This window comes from Monodon monoceros, unplaced genomic scaffold (assembly GCF_005190385.1).
Source record: "Monodon monoceros isolate NGI ecotype Baffin Bay Population unplaced genomic scaffold, NGI_Narwhal_1 Super_Scaffold_21, whole genome shotgun sequence".
In the NCBI taxonomy this organism is placed as follows: Eukaryota; Metazoa; Chordata; class Mammalia; order Artiodactyla; family Monodontidae; genus Monodon; species Monodon monoceros.
The window spans coordinates 114477428-114492999 of NW_021703778.1; positions in this window are offsets into that span (position 1 = coordinate 114477428).

Sequence of the window (15572 nt, forward strand, 5' to 3'; positions counted from 1 at the left end):
GGTGACATCAGCTTCCTTCCTTGCTTTTTGCCCTGCCTCTAGTGTTGCAGTGCTCTCAGGCCTCCCGTTTGCCTCCAACAATAAGGCGGAAAAGAGCAGTGACTCAGAAAGCAGTACCCTGTTCTTTCTTAGCCTAAACAGCAAAAAAAATACACATTTTCCTGGTTTTATAAAAATGAACAAAACTTGAAAATAAACTCTACCATTTCATTATATTTAGATCTCCACAATAACCACCACTTCTTAACAGCTTTCCATGTGCCAAGCACTGTTTTAGGTGCCTTACACACACCTAACTGAAGTCATCTGCTTCTTTCTTTCTCTTGGTTTGATTTTCACAAGCAAAAGTGTTCATTTAAAGTAGATATGGGAACATATGTATATGTATAACTGTTTCATTTTGTTATAAGCAGAAACTAACACACCATTGTAAAGTAATTATATTCCAATAAAGATGTAAAAAAAAAAAGAATACATTGAGGAACTGATAGAAAAGACAGAAATATTAGGCTACCCTTATCCAAACTACTTCACCAGCAATGACTGCATGACTCTAGGTGACCGATACTTACAACTGGGGTAAGAATTCAAAAGCAGGGAAGGGGTGGGAATAGCAGACTCAGAGGATGCCTGGGAGTCTTAACCTCCCCTGGGTCCCGAACTATTCCTATTCCTATTCTGAGTCCCAGAATAGAAAGAAGAATAACTCTTGCCTTGGTGATGAGGCTAAAGTTAGTCTAAACCAAAATGCCCATCAAGGAAGGAAGGAGAGGAACAGATGAGGATATAGCAGGTGGTGAGTTATGGAGCCCAAAGAGGAGGTTAGAAGAAGAAGCAAACTCAAGATCCTGGAGAAGTGGGAATAGGCAGGAGCCATTAGACTTGCCCTGAGTACAGAATGCCAAACTCTGCTGCAGCCTTTTATCTACTTTTTCCAACAAATTTGACTGTTTTCCCCAATGAGTTAAATGAACTTAGCAATTGTTTTACTGCACAGACAATAAGAAAATGACTGTCTGAATGATATAGAGGAATTTTGGCACATCAGTTTCTGGAAAAAAGCACTGACTCTTCTTTTTTTTAACCCTTTCTTTGGAAAAGAGTAAAAGTAATATATAACAACAAGGATAAATCTTAAAAACATAAAATTGATGAAAAAAGTAAATATGTATACCTTTTTTCTACATTCAAAATAGGCAAAACAATTCTATACATTGTTTATAAACACATATATGTGTTTATAAAAGTATTAAAATAGACTGGAGTCACATTTTTTCCCCTCCAACATTAACTTTCTTATAGAAAATGTCTGTGTAGCAAAACAATTGTTCAAGTTTAGCCAACTAAGTTGCTGGGACTGGGGCTGGGGGGTGGGGGAAGGGTAATTAACCAGTCAAGTTGGTCATCAGACATTATTTAGAAAAAGAATCCATAGATAAACACTCTTCCTCTTATATTTTCTTATAGATATAGTACATAATTATCCTTTTCTTCTTCCAGCTTTATATTCTTACTTTATATCCCCAACTATGAATAATCATACAATGAGGCTCATCACAGGATTAGGGAAAAATCAACCCAGCTTGTAGGAAAAAGTGATGGCCTTTATTTTTTTAACCCCCTTCTCACAGTTCAGCTAAATCAGACAAATGAACATTGTCCTGTTTCAGGTTATTTTAATTTTACAATGAGAAGTAACAGGTATCTTTGGGACACAAATCAATTTTGACACTTTTTACCTATTATCTATAACTAAAATTCTTAATTTAACCCTAATTAAAAGTAGCATTACTGAATAGTTGTTGAGTCAAATTTTAACTCATTTATAAAATAAAATACCCATAGAACATTCTTATGCATAGATTGCTATAAAGAAATGAGAACAGTGTTTGATATCCTTGACAGGCCAAGGCTCTGTCTAAACACACAAAGAAAGCAATCTTTGTGGATTATTTCAAAAGGGGTGTTTTTTGTCTTAACATGTTGGGATAGGGTGAATTTCCAATTTCTCTGGACAAGTTAATCTAAACATGCAGATTGGTCTGGTCTGAGTATGTGGACATAGCCTGATCCTGCACCAATTCCGTGACGGAGCAGAAGTTTCTACATTTGTTAAATCGCTCTGCCATAATGTCCTCATCCTTCTCAGAGTGTCTCTCAGTGTCATCATGATTCATCAAAAAAAGTACAGTGACTACATAAATAAGGGCAGCCATTAAGGTGAACTATTTCAGAGAACTATGCCTTGAGGAAAAAACTGTTTACATTAGACACGGCCTTACACTCAGTTCTCTCCCTCAACCACAAAAGGAAGATGGATAGTCTTTGGTCAGATGAACAGTTTATGAGGTTTTGTACTATATAAAGTGACATCTTCAGGGCCATGTGTATGTACATTGTAAACCCTTGAGATATTTTATATTGCAACATACATATTTAATGTGATCATAAAAAAGCTTATTTGTCTCAAAGTCTCTTTTACCCTTACTTATATGACCAAACAGCTTGATGCTACTGGTTAAATTTTCAAAACTTTCATTGTTCATGGCTGCAATGGGAACATGCCCAACTTCCACAGATATATAAATCAGATTCAAGCAGCAAATGACACATTCATAATGAGTAATATGACATCCATATGGAAGCCTAGTGACAGAAATTGAAGAAATGAGGTGTTTTTAAATCCCAGCAGGTTTATTTAGCTCCAAATTGTTTCTACAGTGACATATTATTCTTATTTTTTTTATTCCAAAAATGGTTAAACTAACAAGCCAAAAATTATTTAGTACATTGTACACAACATAAAAGAGCATGAGACCCTTTTAATAAAAGACAGAAATAGTCTTTAACTAGTAAGGTGAATTAATAGAAAGTTTAAAAATCATATCTCCAAATGGAAATTCACTTGAATGACACCAAATAGCATTTTACTACACAAGCAATACAGGCTACATAAAGGCTTGCAAGTTCATCTTCATGATATCTGTTACTGACAGCAGAGTTATTAGTCAGCAGAAACATTGCTGTAAATAATACTCTAGCATCAGTATGAGGAAGTTCTTGAGAAATGAAAGCCACTGATGAATCTTACTGGATCCTGAAAATTGAAATATAAATAGTGGGTTGAATATCATGTGCACATTATTTGACAACCAAAGCATAACAGTGAAGTGATCTTATCCATCGGTCTTGCTTAGTTTTATCCTAAAGGGACCTCAAAATGACATCTAAAAACAAGTGTTCCTGGGTTATAATGTTAGGTGGATCACTTAAAGACATATTAAACTATCAGATAAGAGTCTCAAGTGTTGTTTATACTATTGGGTAAAAATTGCTCCAGATATCATTGAGAAACTGGCTTACTCAAAATATTTACCCACATTGATCTTGGGCTGTCTCCATAACCCAAAAAAGAGGACTTGAATCAAGTTCGGTCATTACTAGTCTAATTCACACAGCAATCAAAATTTATATCTCAGGGCTTCCCTGGTGGTGCAGTGGTTGAGAGTCTGCCTGCCGATGCAGGGGACACGGGTTCATGCTCCGGTCCGGGAAGATCCCACATGCCGCGGAGAGGCTGGGCCCCTGAGCCATGGCCGCTGAGCCTGCACGTCCGGAGCCTGTGCTCCGCAATGGGAGAGGCCACAACAGTGAGAGGCCCGCGTACCGCAAAAAAATAAAAATAAAAAAAGGCAACGGCAAAGAAGAGGACAGAGAGAGGGAGAGAAAGAAATTCTAGGCACAGGAAAAATAATTTGTGGAGGTATAGAGACAAGAAGAAAATAAGGCAGCAGCTTCCTGCAAGAAGTTTGGTGTTCAATGAGGCAGAAAGAACATGTAAGGGAATGGCAGGTCTTCACTGTACCCAAAAATTTGGAAAGAGGGCAGAATAGATATGCCTACCTGGTTCATTTTTCTGATATAATGGAAACCACTGAGGAGAAACAAGTAAAACCAGGAAAGGTAGAAATGGTGCTAACGCTCGTTCAGAAGTGAAGGCTCCAGAGCTACTTATTAAATTGTAAAAGTGACCCCAAACCTCTAGAATGGCACACCCTCTGCCAGATAAGGGAAAGGAACTCTGTTTCATGGCATTTAACACTCTTTTAGGAGAAAGAGCAGTGCCTGAATATTCTCAGAATGCTGAGTTTTCTCTCCCTTGCCATTTCCTTCTGTGACAGGAAAGTGGAGAGAATGAAATATCATCCCCAGCTTAAGGAAGAAAAAAGAAAGAATTGCTTTCAAAGTATTCTAGGAAGAGGATCAAGTTACCTGTATCATATTGGAGTAAAGACGACTGGTCAGAGCCAGCCAAGCTTAAGCAAGGTAGAAAGAAATGGCATGGACATTACATAAACATATTACAGCAAAGAATATGCATGCAAAAGCCAAAAAGGAAACCAAGCTATAAGAAAAACATAACTTAAAGAATAGAATAAAACCAATACAATTAATTGCTTCATGCCATAAAAACAACTTAAGAAACTCAAAATTTTAAAAAAGAGTCCAAAGACTAGTTGATAAAACAGAATGAAATGAGATAATTTAATTGAAACAAGGAACAGAATAGACAATGCTGAAAGTCATATTAGTTAACACAGAAAAGAGATAAGATCATCACAGTGCCTTCAAAAATAAAAACCAGCGTAAAACTATTAGGCAAAAGCTAATAGAAATGAAATACAAAAATTATACAGTACAAGGGTAATGTGTTGAAATAGAATTCAGAGAATGAAACAGAAGATGCATCCAAAGGTATAATTATAAGAAAATTTTCTGGAAATGGATAAACAACTGTATATGCAGATCAAAAAGAGCACACTGTGTTCTAGGAAATTTTGAAACAAAACACTCAACTCTAAAACAAATCCAGTTATATTTTTAAACTTAAAAAAAAAACACAAAAAAACCCTTTAGAATCATGCAAACCAAAACCAGAGTAGGGAATGCGGGGTATAGATCATCTTCACAGGGAAAAAGACGGCAGGTTGCTTCTGGAACATTAAATGCCAGAAAATAAAGAAGCACTGTGTGTAAGTTCAGGAGGAAAGTGTAACCTCAAAATATAACTCAAATAACACAGGAGCCATGGGCATTTCTTAGAAAGTTTGCCTGATGGTGAAATTCAACCTATTGGAGATGGATAGATACAAAGATCTTTAGAATAAAGTATCTGTAATAAAGAGACTGGCAGTGGGATTGAATCAATTTAAATATAAAATCAATCCTAAACAACTGTGGGAATTATAATTATTATATCTGTTCAATGCAAAAACAACAATATAACAAAACTCAGGAGGGAGGTGAAAAAGTGGTACAAATTATTGTACTAATTTTTTTACCTTTCAAGGCAGGAAATCAAAACAGTTTTTTTTAATGACTCCAACCACTTAGTGTTTTGAAAATTCTCTTTTTCCATCCTTAAATAGTTTACTTAAGAAATAAAATCCCTATGTTAAAAAAATATTTATTTGAATTTCAACAATTTTACTCATTTATTTTTCTACTTTTAAATTTAAGCACAATTAACAAAATACCATTCATTTGGAAAATATCGTTAATAATATAACTTTATTTTTATTCAAGTTCTATTTTTCTATCTTCTATCTGCATGGAAGATATGTAGGATAATATTTACTTAATGAGAATTTCTAGGAGATGTGATGGGAAGGAGAGGGTTGTACTATCCAGCATTGACTTGATAATGCATGTTTATCAATTTAAAAAAATAAAAACCAATATGCCAGGATACTACCAGTGGCTAATTCTGGATGTTGGGAATATGTATTTATCCATTCATTTATTGAAAAATCTTTATTGGGCACTCATTATGTAGTAAGTACTGTCCAGGGTGCTGAAAATGCAACAGCAAAAAAACAAAGCCCTTTCTTCAAGGAGCTTGTGAGAAGGGGAGAACAGAAAAAAAACACATAGAAAGTAAACATGTACTATGTTAGAAAGTAGTAAGATGAGCTATGAAGAAAAATATCTGTCTAAGAGCAGGATGACCATATGTTCCAGTTTGCTAGAGCCAGTCCCAGTTTATGACTCTTGTTTCCTAACTGACTGGGGTTCCTTTTCAATCTCAAAAATTATCCTGTTTTGGATGACAATTTATATGTTTACCCACGTAAGGGTGATATGAAGTGTTCTAGGGTGGGATTCAGAGAGAGTGGCCAGAAAAGTCCACATGATAAGGTAATATTTGAGCAGAGACTTGAAGAAGGGAAGGAACAAACCATGGAGGTATATAAGGGAAGGAGTACTACAGGCAAAAGGAGCATCAAAGACAAAGACCTTAGATCAGGATATGCTTGTCATCTTCCAAGACCACAAAGAAGGCTCAGAGGGATGGAGGCAGCAGGTGAGCTCAGAGGGGTTGGACAAAGAGAGGAGAGACAGTGGGACAGTCATAAAGGGCCCTTTAGGCTCTCTTGTAAGCAGACTGGCTTTTACTTTGAATGAGACAAGATGCTAAGAGAGGATTTCAAGCCAGGAATTATTTGACTTGACTTATATTTTTAAATAACCTGGCTGCTGTGTAGAGACCAGATCATGGGAAGCAAGGATAGAAACAGAATAAGGAGGCTATGGGGAAAATCCAGGTGAAGAACTGAAGGGTGGTAGCAGTAAAGGTGGTAAGAATGGGAACAAGATAGGATGGATGATTGTTATTGTTCTTCCTTGCACTTTCCTGTATCTTTTAAATTTAATAAAATTAACATTTTAGAGGAGGAACCAAGATGGCAGAGTAGAAGGACGTGCTCTTGCTCCCTCTTGCGAGAACACCAGAATCACAACTAGCTGCTGGACAATCAACAACAGGAAGACACTGGAGCTCACCAAAAAAGATACCCCACATCCAAAGACAAAGGAGAAGCCACAATGAGATGGTAGGAGGGGTGCAATCACAGTAAAATCAAATCCCATAACTGATGGGTGTGTGACTCACAGACTGGCGAACACTTATACCACAGAAGTCCACCCACTGGAGTGAAGGTTCTGAGCCCCATGTCAGGCTTCCAAACCTGGGGGTCCAGCAACGGGAGGAGGAATCTCTAGAGAATCAGATTTTGAAGCCTAGTGGGAATTGACTGCAGGACTTCGACAGGACTGGGGGAAACAGAGACTTCACTCCTGGAGGGCACACACAAAGTAGTGTGCACATCGGGATGCAGGGGAAGGAGCAGGGACCCCAGGGGAGACTGAACCAGACCTACCTGCTAGTGTTGGAAGGTCTCCTGCAGAGGTGGGGGGTGGCTCTGTTTCACCGTGGGGACAAGGACACTGGCAGCAGAAGTCTGGGAAGTACTCCATGGCCTGAGCCCTCCCAGAGTCTGTCATTAGCCCCACAAAAGAGCCCAGGTAGGCTCCAGTGTTGGGATGCCTCAGGCCAAACAACCAACAGGGAGGGAACCCAGCCCCACCCATCAACAGTCAAGTGGATTAAAGTTTAACTGAGCTCTGCCCACCAGAGGAACAGTCAGCTCTACCCACCACCAGTCCCTCCCATCAAGACATTAGATAGCCTCATCCACAAGAGGGCAGAGAGCACAGGCAAGAAGAAGTACAATCCTGCAGCCTGTGGAACAAAAACCACATTCACAGAAAGAGAGACAAGATGAAAAGGCAGAGGGCTATGTACCAGCTAAAGAAACAAGACAAAACCCCAGAAAAACAACTAAAGGAAGTGGAAAGAGGCAACCTTCCAGAAAAAGAATTCAGAATGATAGTGAAGATGATCCAGGACCTCGGAAAAAGAATGGAGGCAAAGATTGAGAAAATGCAACAAATGTTTAACAAAGACCTAGAAGAATTAAAGAACAAACAAACAGAGATGAATAATACAGTAACTGAAATGAAAACTACACTAGAAGGAATCAACAGCAGAATAACTGAGGCAGAAGAACGGATAAGTGACCTGGAAGACAGAATGGTGGAATTCACTGCTAAGGAACAGAATAAAGAAAAAAGAATGAAAAGAAATGAAGACAGCCTAAGAGACCTCTGGGACAACATGAAATGCAACAACATTCACATTATAGCGGTCCCAGAAGGAGAAGAGAGAAAGGACCCGAGAAAATATCTGAAGAGATAACAGTCAAAAACTTCCCTAACATGGGAAAAAAATAGCCACCCAAGTCCAGGAAGCACAAGCGAGTCCCATACAGGATAAACCCAAGGAGAAACATGCCAAGAACACACTAATCAAATTGGCAAAAATTAAAGACAAAGAAAAATTATTGAAAGCAGCAAGGGAAAAACGAAAAATAACATACGAGGGAACTCCCATAAGGTTAACAGCAGATTTCTCAGCAGAAACTCTACAAGGTAGAAGGGAGTGGCATAATATACTTAAAGTGACGAAAAGGAAGAACCAACAACCAAGATTACTCAACCCGTCAAGGATCTCATTCAGATTCGATGGAGAAGTCAAAAGCTTTACAGACAAGCAAAAGCTAAGAGAATTCAGCACCACCAAACCAGCCCTAAAACAAATGCTAAAGGAACTTCTCTAGGCGGGAAACACAAGAGAAGAAAAGGACCTACAAAAACAAACCCAAAACAATTAAGAAAATGGTCATAGGAACATACATATCAATAATTACCTCAAATGTGAATGGATTAAATGCTCCAACCAAAACACACAGGCTTGTTGAATGGATACAAAAACAAGACCCATATATATGTTGTCTACGAGAGACCCACTTCAGACCTAGGGACACGCACAGATTGAAAGTGAGGGGATGGAAAAAGATACTCCATGCAAATGGAAATCAAAAGAAAGCTGGAGTAGCTATATTCATATCAGATAAAATAGACTTTAAAATAAAGAATGTTACAAGACACAAGGAAGGACACTACATAACGATCAAGGGATCAATCCAAGAAGACGATATAACAATTAAAAATATATACGCACCCAACTTAGGAGCACCTCAATACGTAAGGCAACTGCTAACAGCTATAAAAGAAAAAAATCGACACTAACACAATAATAGTGAGGGACTTTAACACCTCACTTATCCCAAGGGACAAATCATCCAAAATGAAAATAAATAAGGAAACAGAAGCTTTAAATGACACAATAGATCAGACAGATTTAATTGTTATTTATAGGACATTCCATCCCAAAACAGCAGATTACACTTCCTTCTCAAGTGCACACGGAACATTCTCCAGGATAGATCACATTTTGGGCCACAAATCAAGCCTCAGTAAATATAAGAAAATTGAAATAATATCAAGCATCTTTTCTGACCACAACGCTATGAGATTAGAAATCAATTACAGGAAAATAAACGTGAAAAAAACAAACACATGGTGGCTAAACAATACGCTACTAAATAACCAAGAGATCACTGAAGAAATCAAAGAGAAAATAAAAAAATACCTAGACACAAATGACAATGAAAACAAGGCGATCCAAAATCTATGGGATGCAGCAAAAGCAGTTCTAACAGGCAAGTTTATAGCTATACAAGCCTACCTCAAGAAACAAGAAAAATCTCAAGTAAACAATCTACCCTTACACCTAAAGGAACCAGAGAAAGAAGAAAAAAGAAAACCCAAAGTTAGCAGAAGGAAAGAAATCATAAAGATCAGAGCAGAAATAAATGAAATACAAACAAAGAAAACAATAGCAAAGATCAATAAAACTGAAAGCTGGTTCTTTGAGAAAATATAAAAAATTGACAAACCATTAGCCAGACTCATGAAGAAAAAGAGGGAGAGAACTCAAATCAATAAAATTAGAAATGAAAAAGGAGAAGTTACAACAGACACCGCAGAAATACAAAGCATCCTAAGAGACTACTACAAGCAACTCTTTGCCAATAATGGCAAAATTGGCAAATGGACAAATTCTTAGAAAGATACAACCTTCCAAGACTGAACCAGGAAGAAACAGAAAATATGAACAGACCAATCACAAGTAATGAAATTGAAACTGTGATTAAAAATCTTCCAACAAACAAAAGTCCAGGACCAGATGGCTTCACAGGTGAATTCTATCAAACATTTAGAAGAGAGCTAACACCCATCCTTCTCAAACTCTTCCAAAAAATTGCAGAGGAAGGAACACTTCCAAACTCATTCTATGAGGCCACCATCACCCTGATACCAAAGCCAGACAAAGATACTACAAAAAAAGAAAATTAAAGGCCAATACCACTGATGAATATAAATTCAAAAATCCTCAACAAAATACTAGCAAACAGAATCCAACAACACATTAAAAGGATCACACACCACAATCAAGTGGGATTTATCCCAGGGATACAAGGATTCTTCAATATATGCAAATCAATCAATATGATACACCATATTAACAAACTGAAGAACAAAAACCATATGATCATCTCAATAGATGCAGAAAAAGCTTTTGACAAAATTCAACACCCATTTATGATAAAAACTCTCCAGAAAATGGGCACAGAGGGAAGCTACATCAACATAATAAAGGCCATATACAACAAACCCACAGCAAACATCATTCTCAATGGTGAAAAACTGAAAGCATTTCCTCTAAGATCAGGAATGAGACAAGGATGTTCACTCTCGCCAGTGTTATTCAACATAGTTTTGGAAGTCCTAGCCATGGCAATCAGAGAAGAAAAAGAAATAAAAGGAATACAAATTGGAAAAGAAGAAGTAACACTGTCACTGTCTGCAGATGACATGATAGTATACATAGAGAATCCTAAAAACGCCACCAGAAAACTACTAGACCTAATCAATTAATGTGGTAAAGTTGCAGGATACAAAATTAATGCACAGAAATCTCTTGCATTCGTATACACTAATGATGAAAAATCTGAAAGAGAAATTATGGAAACACTTCCATTTACCACTGCAACAAAAAGAAAAAAATACCTAGGAATAAACCTACCTAGGGAGACAAAGACCTGTATGCAGAAAACTATAAGACACTGATAAAAGAAATTAAAGATGACACCAACAGATGGAGAGATATACCATGTTCTTGGATTGGAAGAATCAATATTGTGAAAATGACTATACTACCCGAAGCAATCTACAGATTCAATGCAATCCCTATCAAACTACCAATGGCATTTTTTACGGACCTGAACAAATCATCTTAAAATTTGTATGGAGAAACAAAAGACCCCGAATAGCCAAAGCAGTCTTGAGGGAAAAAACAGAGGTGGAGTAATCAGACTCCCTGACTTCAGACTATACAACAAAGCTACAGTAATCAAGACAATATGGTACTGGCACAAAAACAGAAGCACAGATCAACTGAACAAGATAGAAAGCCCAGAGATAAACCCACACTCATATGGCAACTAAACTATTACAAAGGAAGCAAAGATATACAATGGAGAAAAGACAGTCTCTTCAATAAGTGGTGCTGGGAAAACTAAACAGCTACATGTAAAAGAATGAAATTAGAACACTCCCTAAAACCATACACAAAAATATACTCAAAATGGATTAGAGACCTAAATGTGAGACCGGACACTATTAAACTCTTAGAGGAAAACATAGGAAGAACACTCTTTGACATAAATCACAGCAAGATCTTTTTTGATCCACCTCCTAGAGTAATGGAAATAAAAACAAAAATTAACAAATGGGACCTAATGAAACTTCAAAGCTTTTGCACAGGAAAGGAAACCATAAGCAAGACAAAAAGACAACCCTCAAAATGGGAGAAAATATTTGCAAACGATTCAATGGACAAAGGATTAACCTCCAAAATATATAAACAGCTCATGAAGCTCAATATTAAAGAAACAAACAACCCAATCCCAAAATGGGCAGAAGACCTAAATAGAAATTTCTCCAAAGAAGACATACAGATGGCCAAGAAGCACATGAAAAGCTGCTCAACATCACTAATTATTAGAGAAATGCAAATCAAAACTACAATGAGGTATCACCTTACACCAGTTAGAATGGGCATCATCAGAAAATCTACAAACAACAAATGCTGGAGAGGGTGTGGAGACAAGGGAACCCTCTTGCACTGTTGGTGGGAATGTAAATTGATACAGCCACTATGGAGAACAGTATGGAGGTTCCTTAAAAAACTAAAAATAGAATTACCATATGACCCAGCGTATGCCACTACTGGGCATATACCCAGAGAAAACCATAATTCAAAAAGACACATGCAGGCTTCCCTGGTGGCACAGTGGTTGAGAGTCCGCCTGCCGATGCAGGGGACACGGATTCGTGCCCCAGTCTGGGAAGATCCCACATGCTGCGGAGCGGCTGGGCCCGTGAGCCATGGCCGCTGAGCCTGCGCGTCCGGAGCCTGTGCTCCGCAACGGGAGAGGCCACAACAGTGAGAGGCCCGCATACTGCAAAAAAAAAAAAAAAAACCAAAAAGACACATGCACCCCAATGTTCATTGCAGCCCTATTTATAATAGCCAGGTCATGGAAGCAACCTAAACGCCCATCGACAGACAAATGGATAAAGATATGGTACATATATCAATGGAATATTACTCAGCCATAAAAAGGAAAGAAATTGAGTCATTTGTTGAGACGTGGATGGATCTCAAGACTGTCATACAGAGTGAAGTAAGTCAGAAAGAGAAAAACAAATATCGTATATTAACGCATGCATGTGGAACCTAGAAAAATGGTACAGATGAACCAGTTTGCAGGGCAGAAGTTGAGACACAGATGTAGAGAACAAACATATGGACACCAAGGGGCAAAAACCGTGGTGGGGTGGGGATGGTGGTGTGCTGAATTGGGCGATTGGGATTGACATGTATACACTGATGTGTATAAAACTGATGACTAATACGAACCTGAAGTATAAAAAGACAACTAACACTAAACTTTCTTTGTGTTATTTGTATGGAAGTATGTTAATATAAATGTTTCAGACATTACATGAAATTTCTAAAAATCTTATATGTTCTGGTACAATGTTATAAGTCATAATTCTAGGTATTACTTTAAAATGTATATCTCAGAAATAACTAAATTTCCTTGTCAACTGCATTATTATGAACTTTCATCAAATCTTTAATCGTGGTCATTTTTCAGACTTTTGTCATTTACAGACAGTTCTGGGTGTACTCTGATGCTTTTGCAAAAATGTTCCTATAAAAGGGTTTCATCTTCAAGGAATTCATGGAAAAGACTCTGACAGGTACAGGTTTCTGGTAACTGACTATACTGCTGAACTGAATGAATAAGTATTTTCAGAACTCTAATGGAAAACTGATGAATTCATAAAAAGTGCTAACAAAAGATGAAGATGAAAAAAAATTACATGGGACTGAGTGAACTGCTGAGGATGATTATAATTTTTGTGACTTTCTGTTTGAATAAAACAAAAAATCCCACAAGGACTCAGAGGCAAAAAATATATAAATCAATTTTCACTGCAAAGTAAAGGAGCTGTTACAGTGCAGGATTACTGGACTGAATGTCAATATATGACATAGTATGAGTGTGTTTCGTATTTGGTAATTGCAATCATTGTTGCTTTTGTTGTGGTCATCCATTTACAATGCTTGGTGTCAGTTTATTTATCTCTTGTAAAAATAAAATACTGTGTGTGTGTGTGTGTGTGTGTGTGTGTGTGTGTGTGTGTGTGAAAAAAGAAAAAGACAACACCTGTTTCTTAAGGTCACCACCTGGCATTATACCTTTGTATAAAAATTTGACTACATTTAAACTCCTTTTCATAAAATTAACCACACTGATGACAAAACAAACAAAAATTTACTTTTTAAAAGAGTAATGGTAAAAGCTTCAAGAGACATTTAGTAGACTCTAACAGAAGCTAATGGCCATTTGTAGGAGGTAAAAGAGGGGCAGTCCTTTAAGATTATCAAGTTTTTGCCTTAAGCAGCAAGAATCATGGCTCCATTAAACAAAACAGGGGATGCAGAAGATACAACAAGCATTGGGTATTAGAACATTGAATTAAAGTGCCCACAAACCAGTGCTAACCAGGCATTAACCAAGAAGCAATCATACAGAGTGGCTTTAGAAAGCTATCTGGGTCTGGGATAGAGTTAAAGAGTCATCAACACAAAAGTTATTATTGAAGTTATGTGGGAATAACTGAAAGAGAGTGTGGACACAGGGGAAAAGAACGATGCCATGGAAGAAGAGAAGTCTGTATACTGGACAAGAACAAGAGGAAGTGGGAGAAGGTGCAGAAGGAAATGGTGTTTTTGAAGGCCAAGATATAAAGGGAGTGCCAAACTTCACATGTATTATCATTATGTCAACTCATCTGACTGAATATCATCCAGCCCAGAGAAGGAGGTTTGCAAGTGTTTAAGCCCCTATTTAAAAACAGAACTTTGCTGCTGCAAGTTCTTTTTCACTATAAACTTGATAGAGATAAAATATGACTGCGCCTGTGATGCTAATTTAGTATTTGTTTTATAATTTCTATAGCCTTTTGTGTTACTTTAAGTGATCCTTAAAAAAGACTTTTTGAACACTGTAGACTATATAAACTATAATGCCTGCTTTAAAATATAATATAATCTCCATTTATATCCAATTAACCATCTCAGTCTTCCTTAATAACATTCTTGCCTTAAACAGTGTCATCTTGAACTAATATGATTCAGGTCTGGTAAGACTATAGATGTTCCTCCTGCAACTCTCAATGGAGAAACAGAAGTCTACAAAATCCTACTTGGGTTTCATCTATTCTACTGCCATACAAGGGCAAGTTCATATATTGCTGTTTTATTTTTTCATGATTAAAACTAAGTTTATCAGATATTTTTTCTACTGAAATTTTCCTTTATTTTGACTTTAATAGGTATTTAAAACCCCTTTTTCCCCAATCTGTGATTGGTGGGGCATGGCAAGAAAAAAGGATGCGCTGGCAAACAGCCTCCTGTCTTTCACTCATAAAACATATTTATGATGAAAAGAAGGTGATAAAACAGGAAAGTATTAGCTCTTCTCTCTGATGTTATTCCATCCACAAATCTGCAAAGCCTCAGCTCTCAACTATTCACCCTTGGGAAGAAATCGGCAAGGCAAATTTCTCATTTTCCTAATTTCAAGGTGACTGAAGCCCTAGAGTCTCCTATAACTGCTGTTCATGGACATTTAGGATTTACACTCCTCGGGAAATAGACAATTCATACATTTTAACACTCAAATCAACCTTGAGTGCCCTTCTATCCTTCTTCAAGTAATAAAGACACAATGATCAATTTTGCACATTTTCTCACTGGCATCTTACATGGGCTGTGAAAGTTTAATAGGGTTCTGTTTCTGAAAATTATGCTATGTTGCTTTAGCTATTCTGATACCCAAGGAATTGGAAAGGTGAATCATTCATTCTGTTGCTTAGGGAGATATTTCCAGAGAAAAGGATTCTGAGCTCCCTTCCAAATCTAAAACTTTCTTTCAAAATCTCCTTTGCTGAACACATCATTGCTTACCAGGTATCCCTAAATAACGCCTTCTCTTCTTAGAGGATAATTTCAAACTAGTACATCTGTTAAGTGAGCATCCTTTGTATGAAATTTTTCTGTCAGCAGGTTTATCTCTTTGATCGCATGATATTGTGTTCATTTTGGTCACAGTGTTGATTTTCCCACC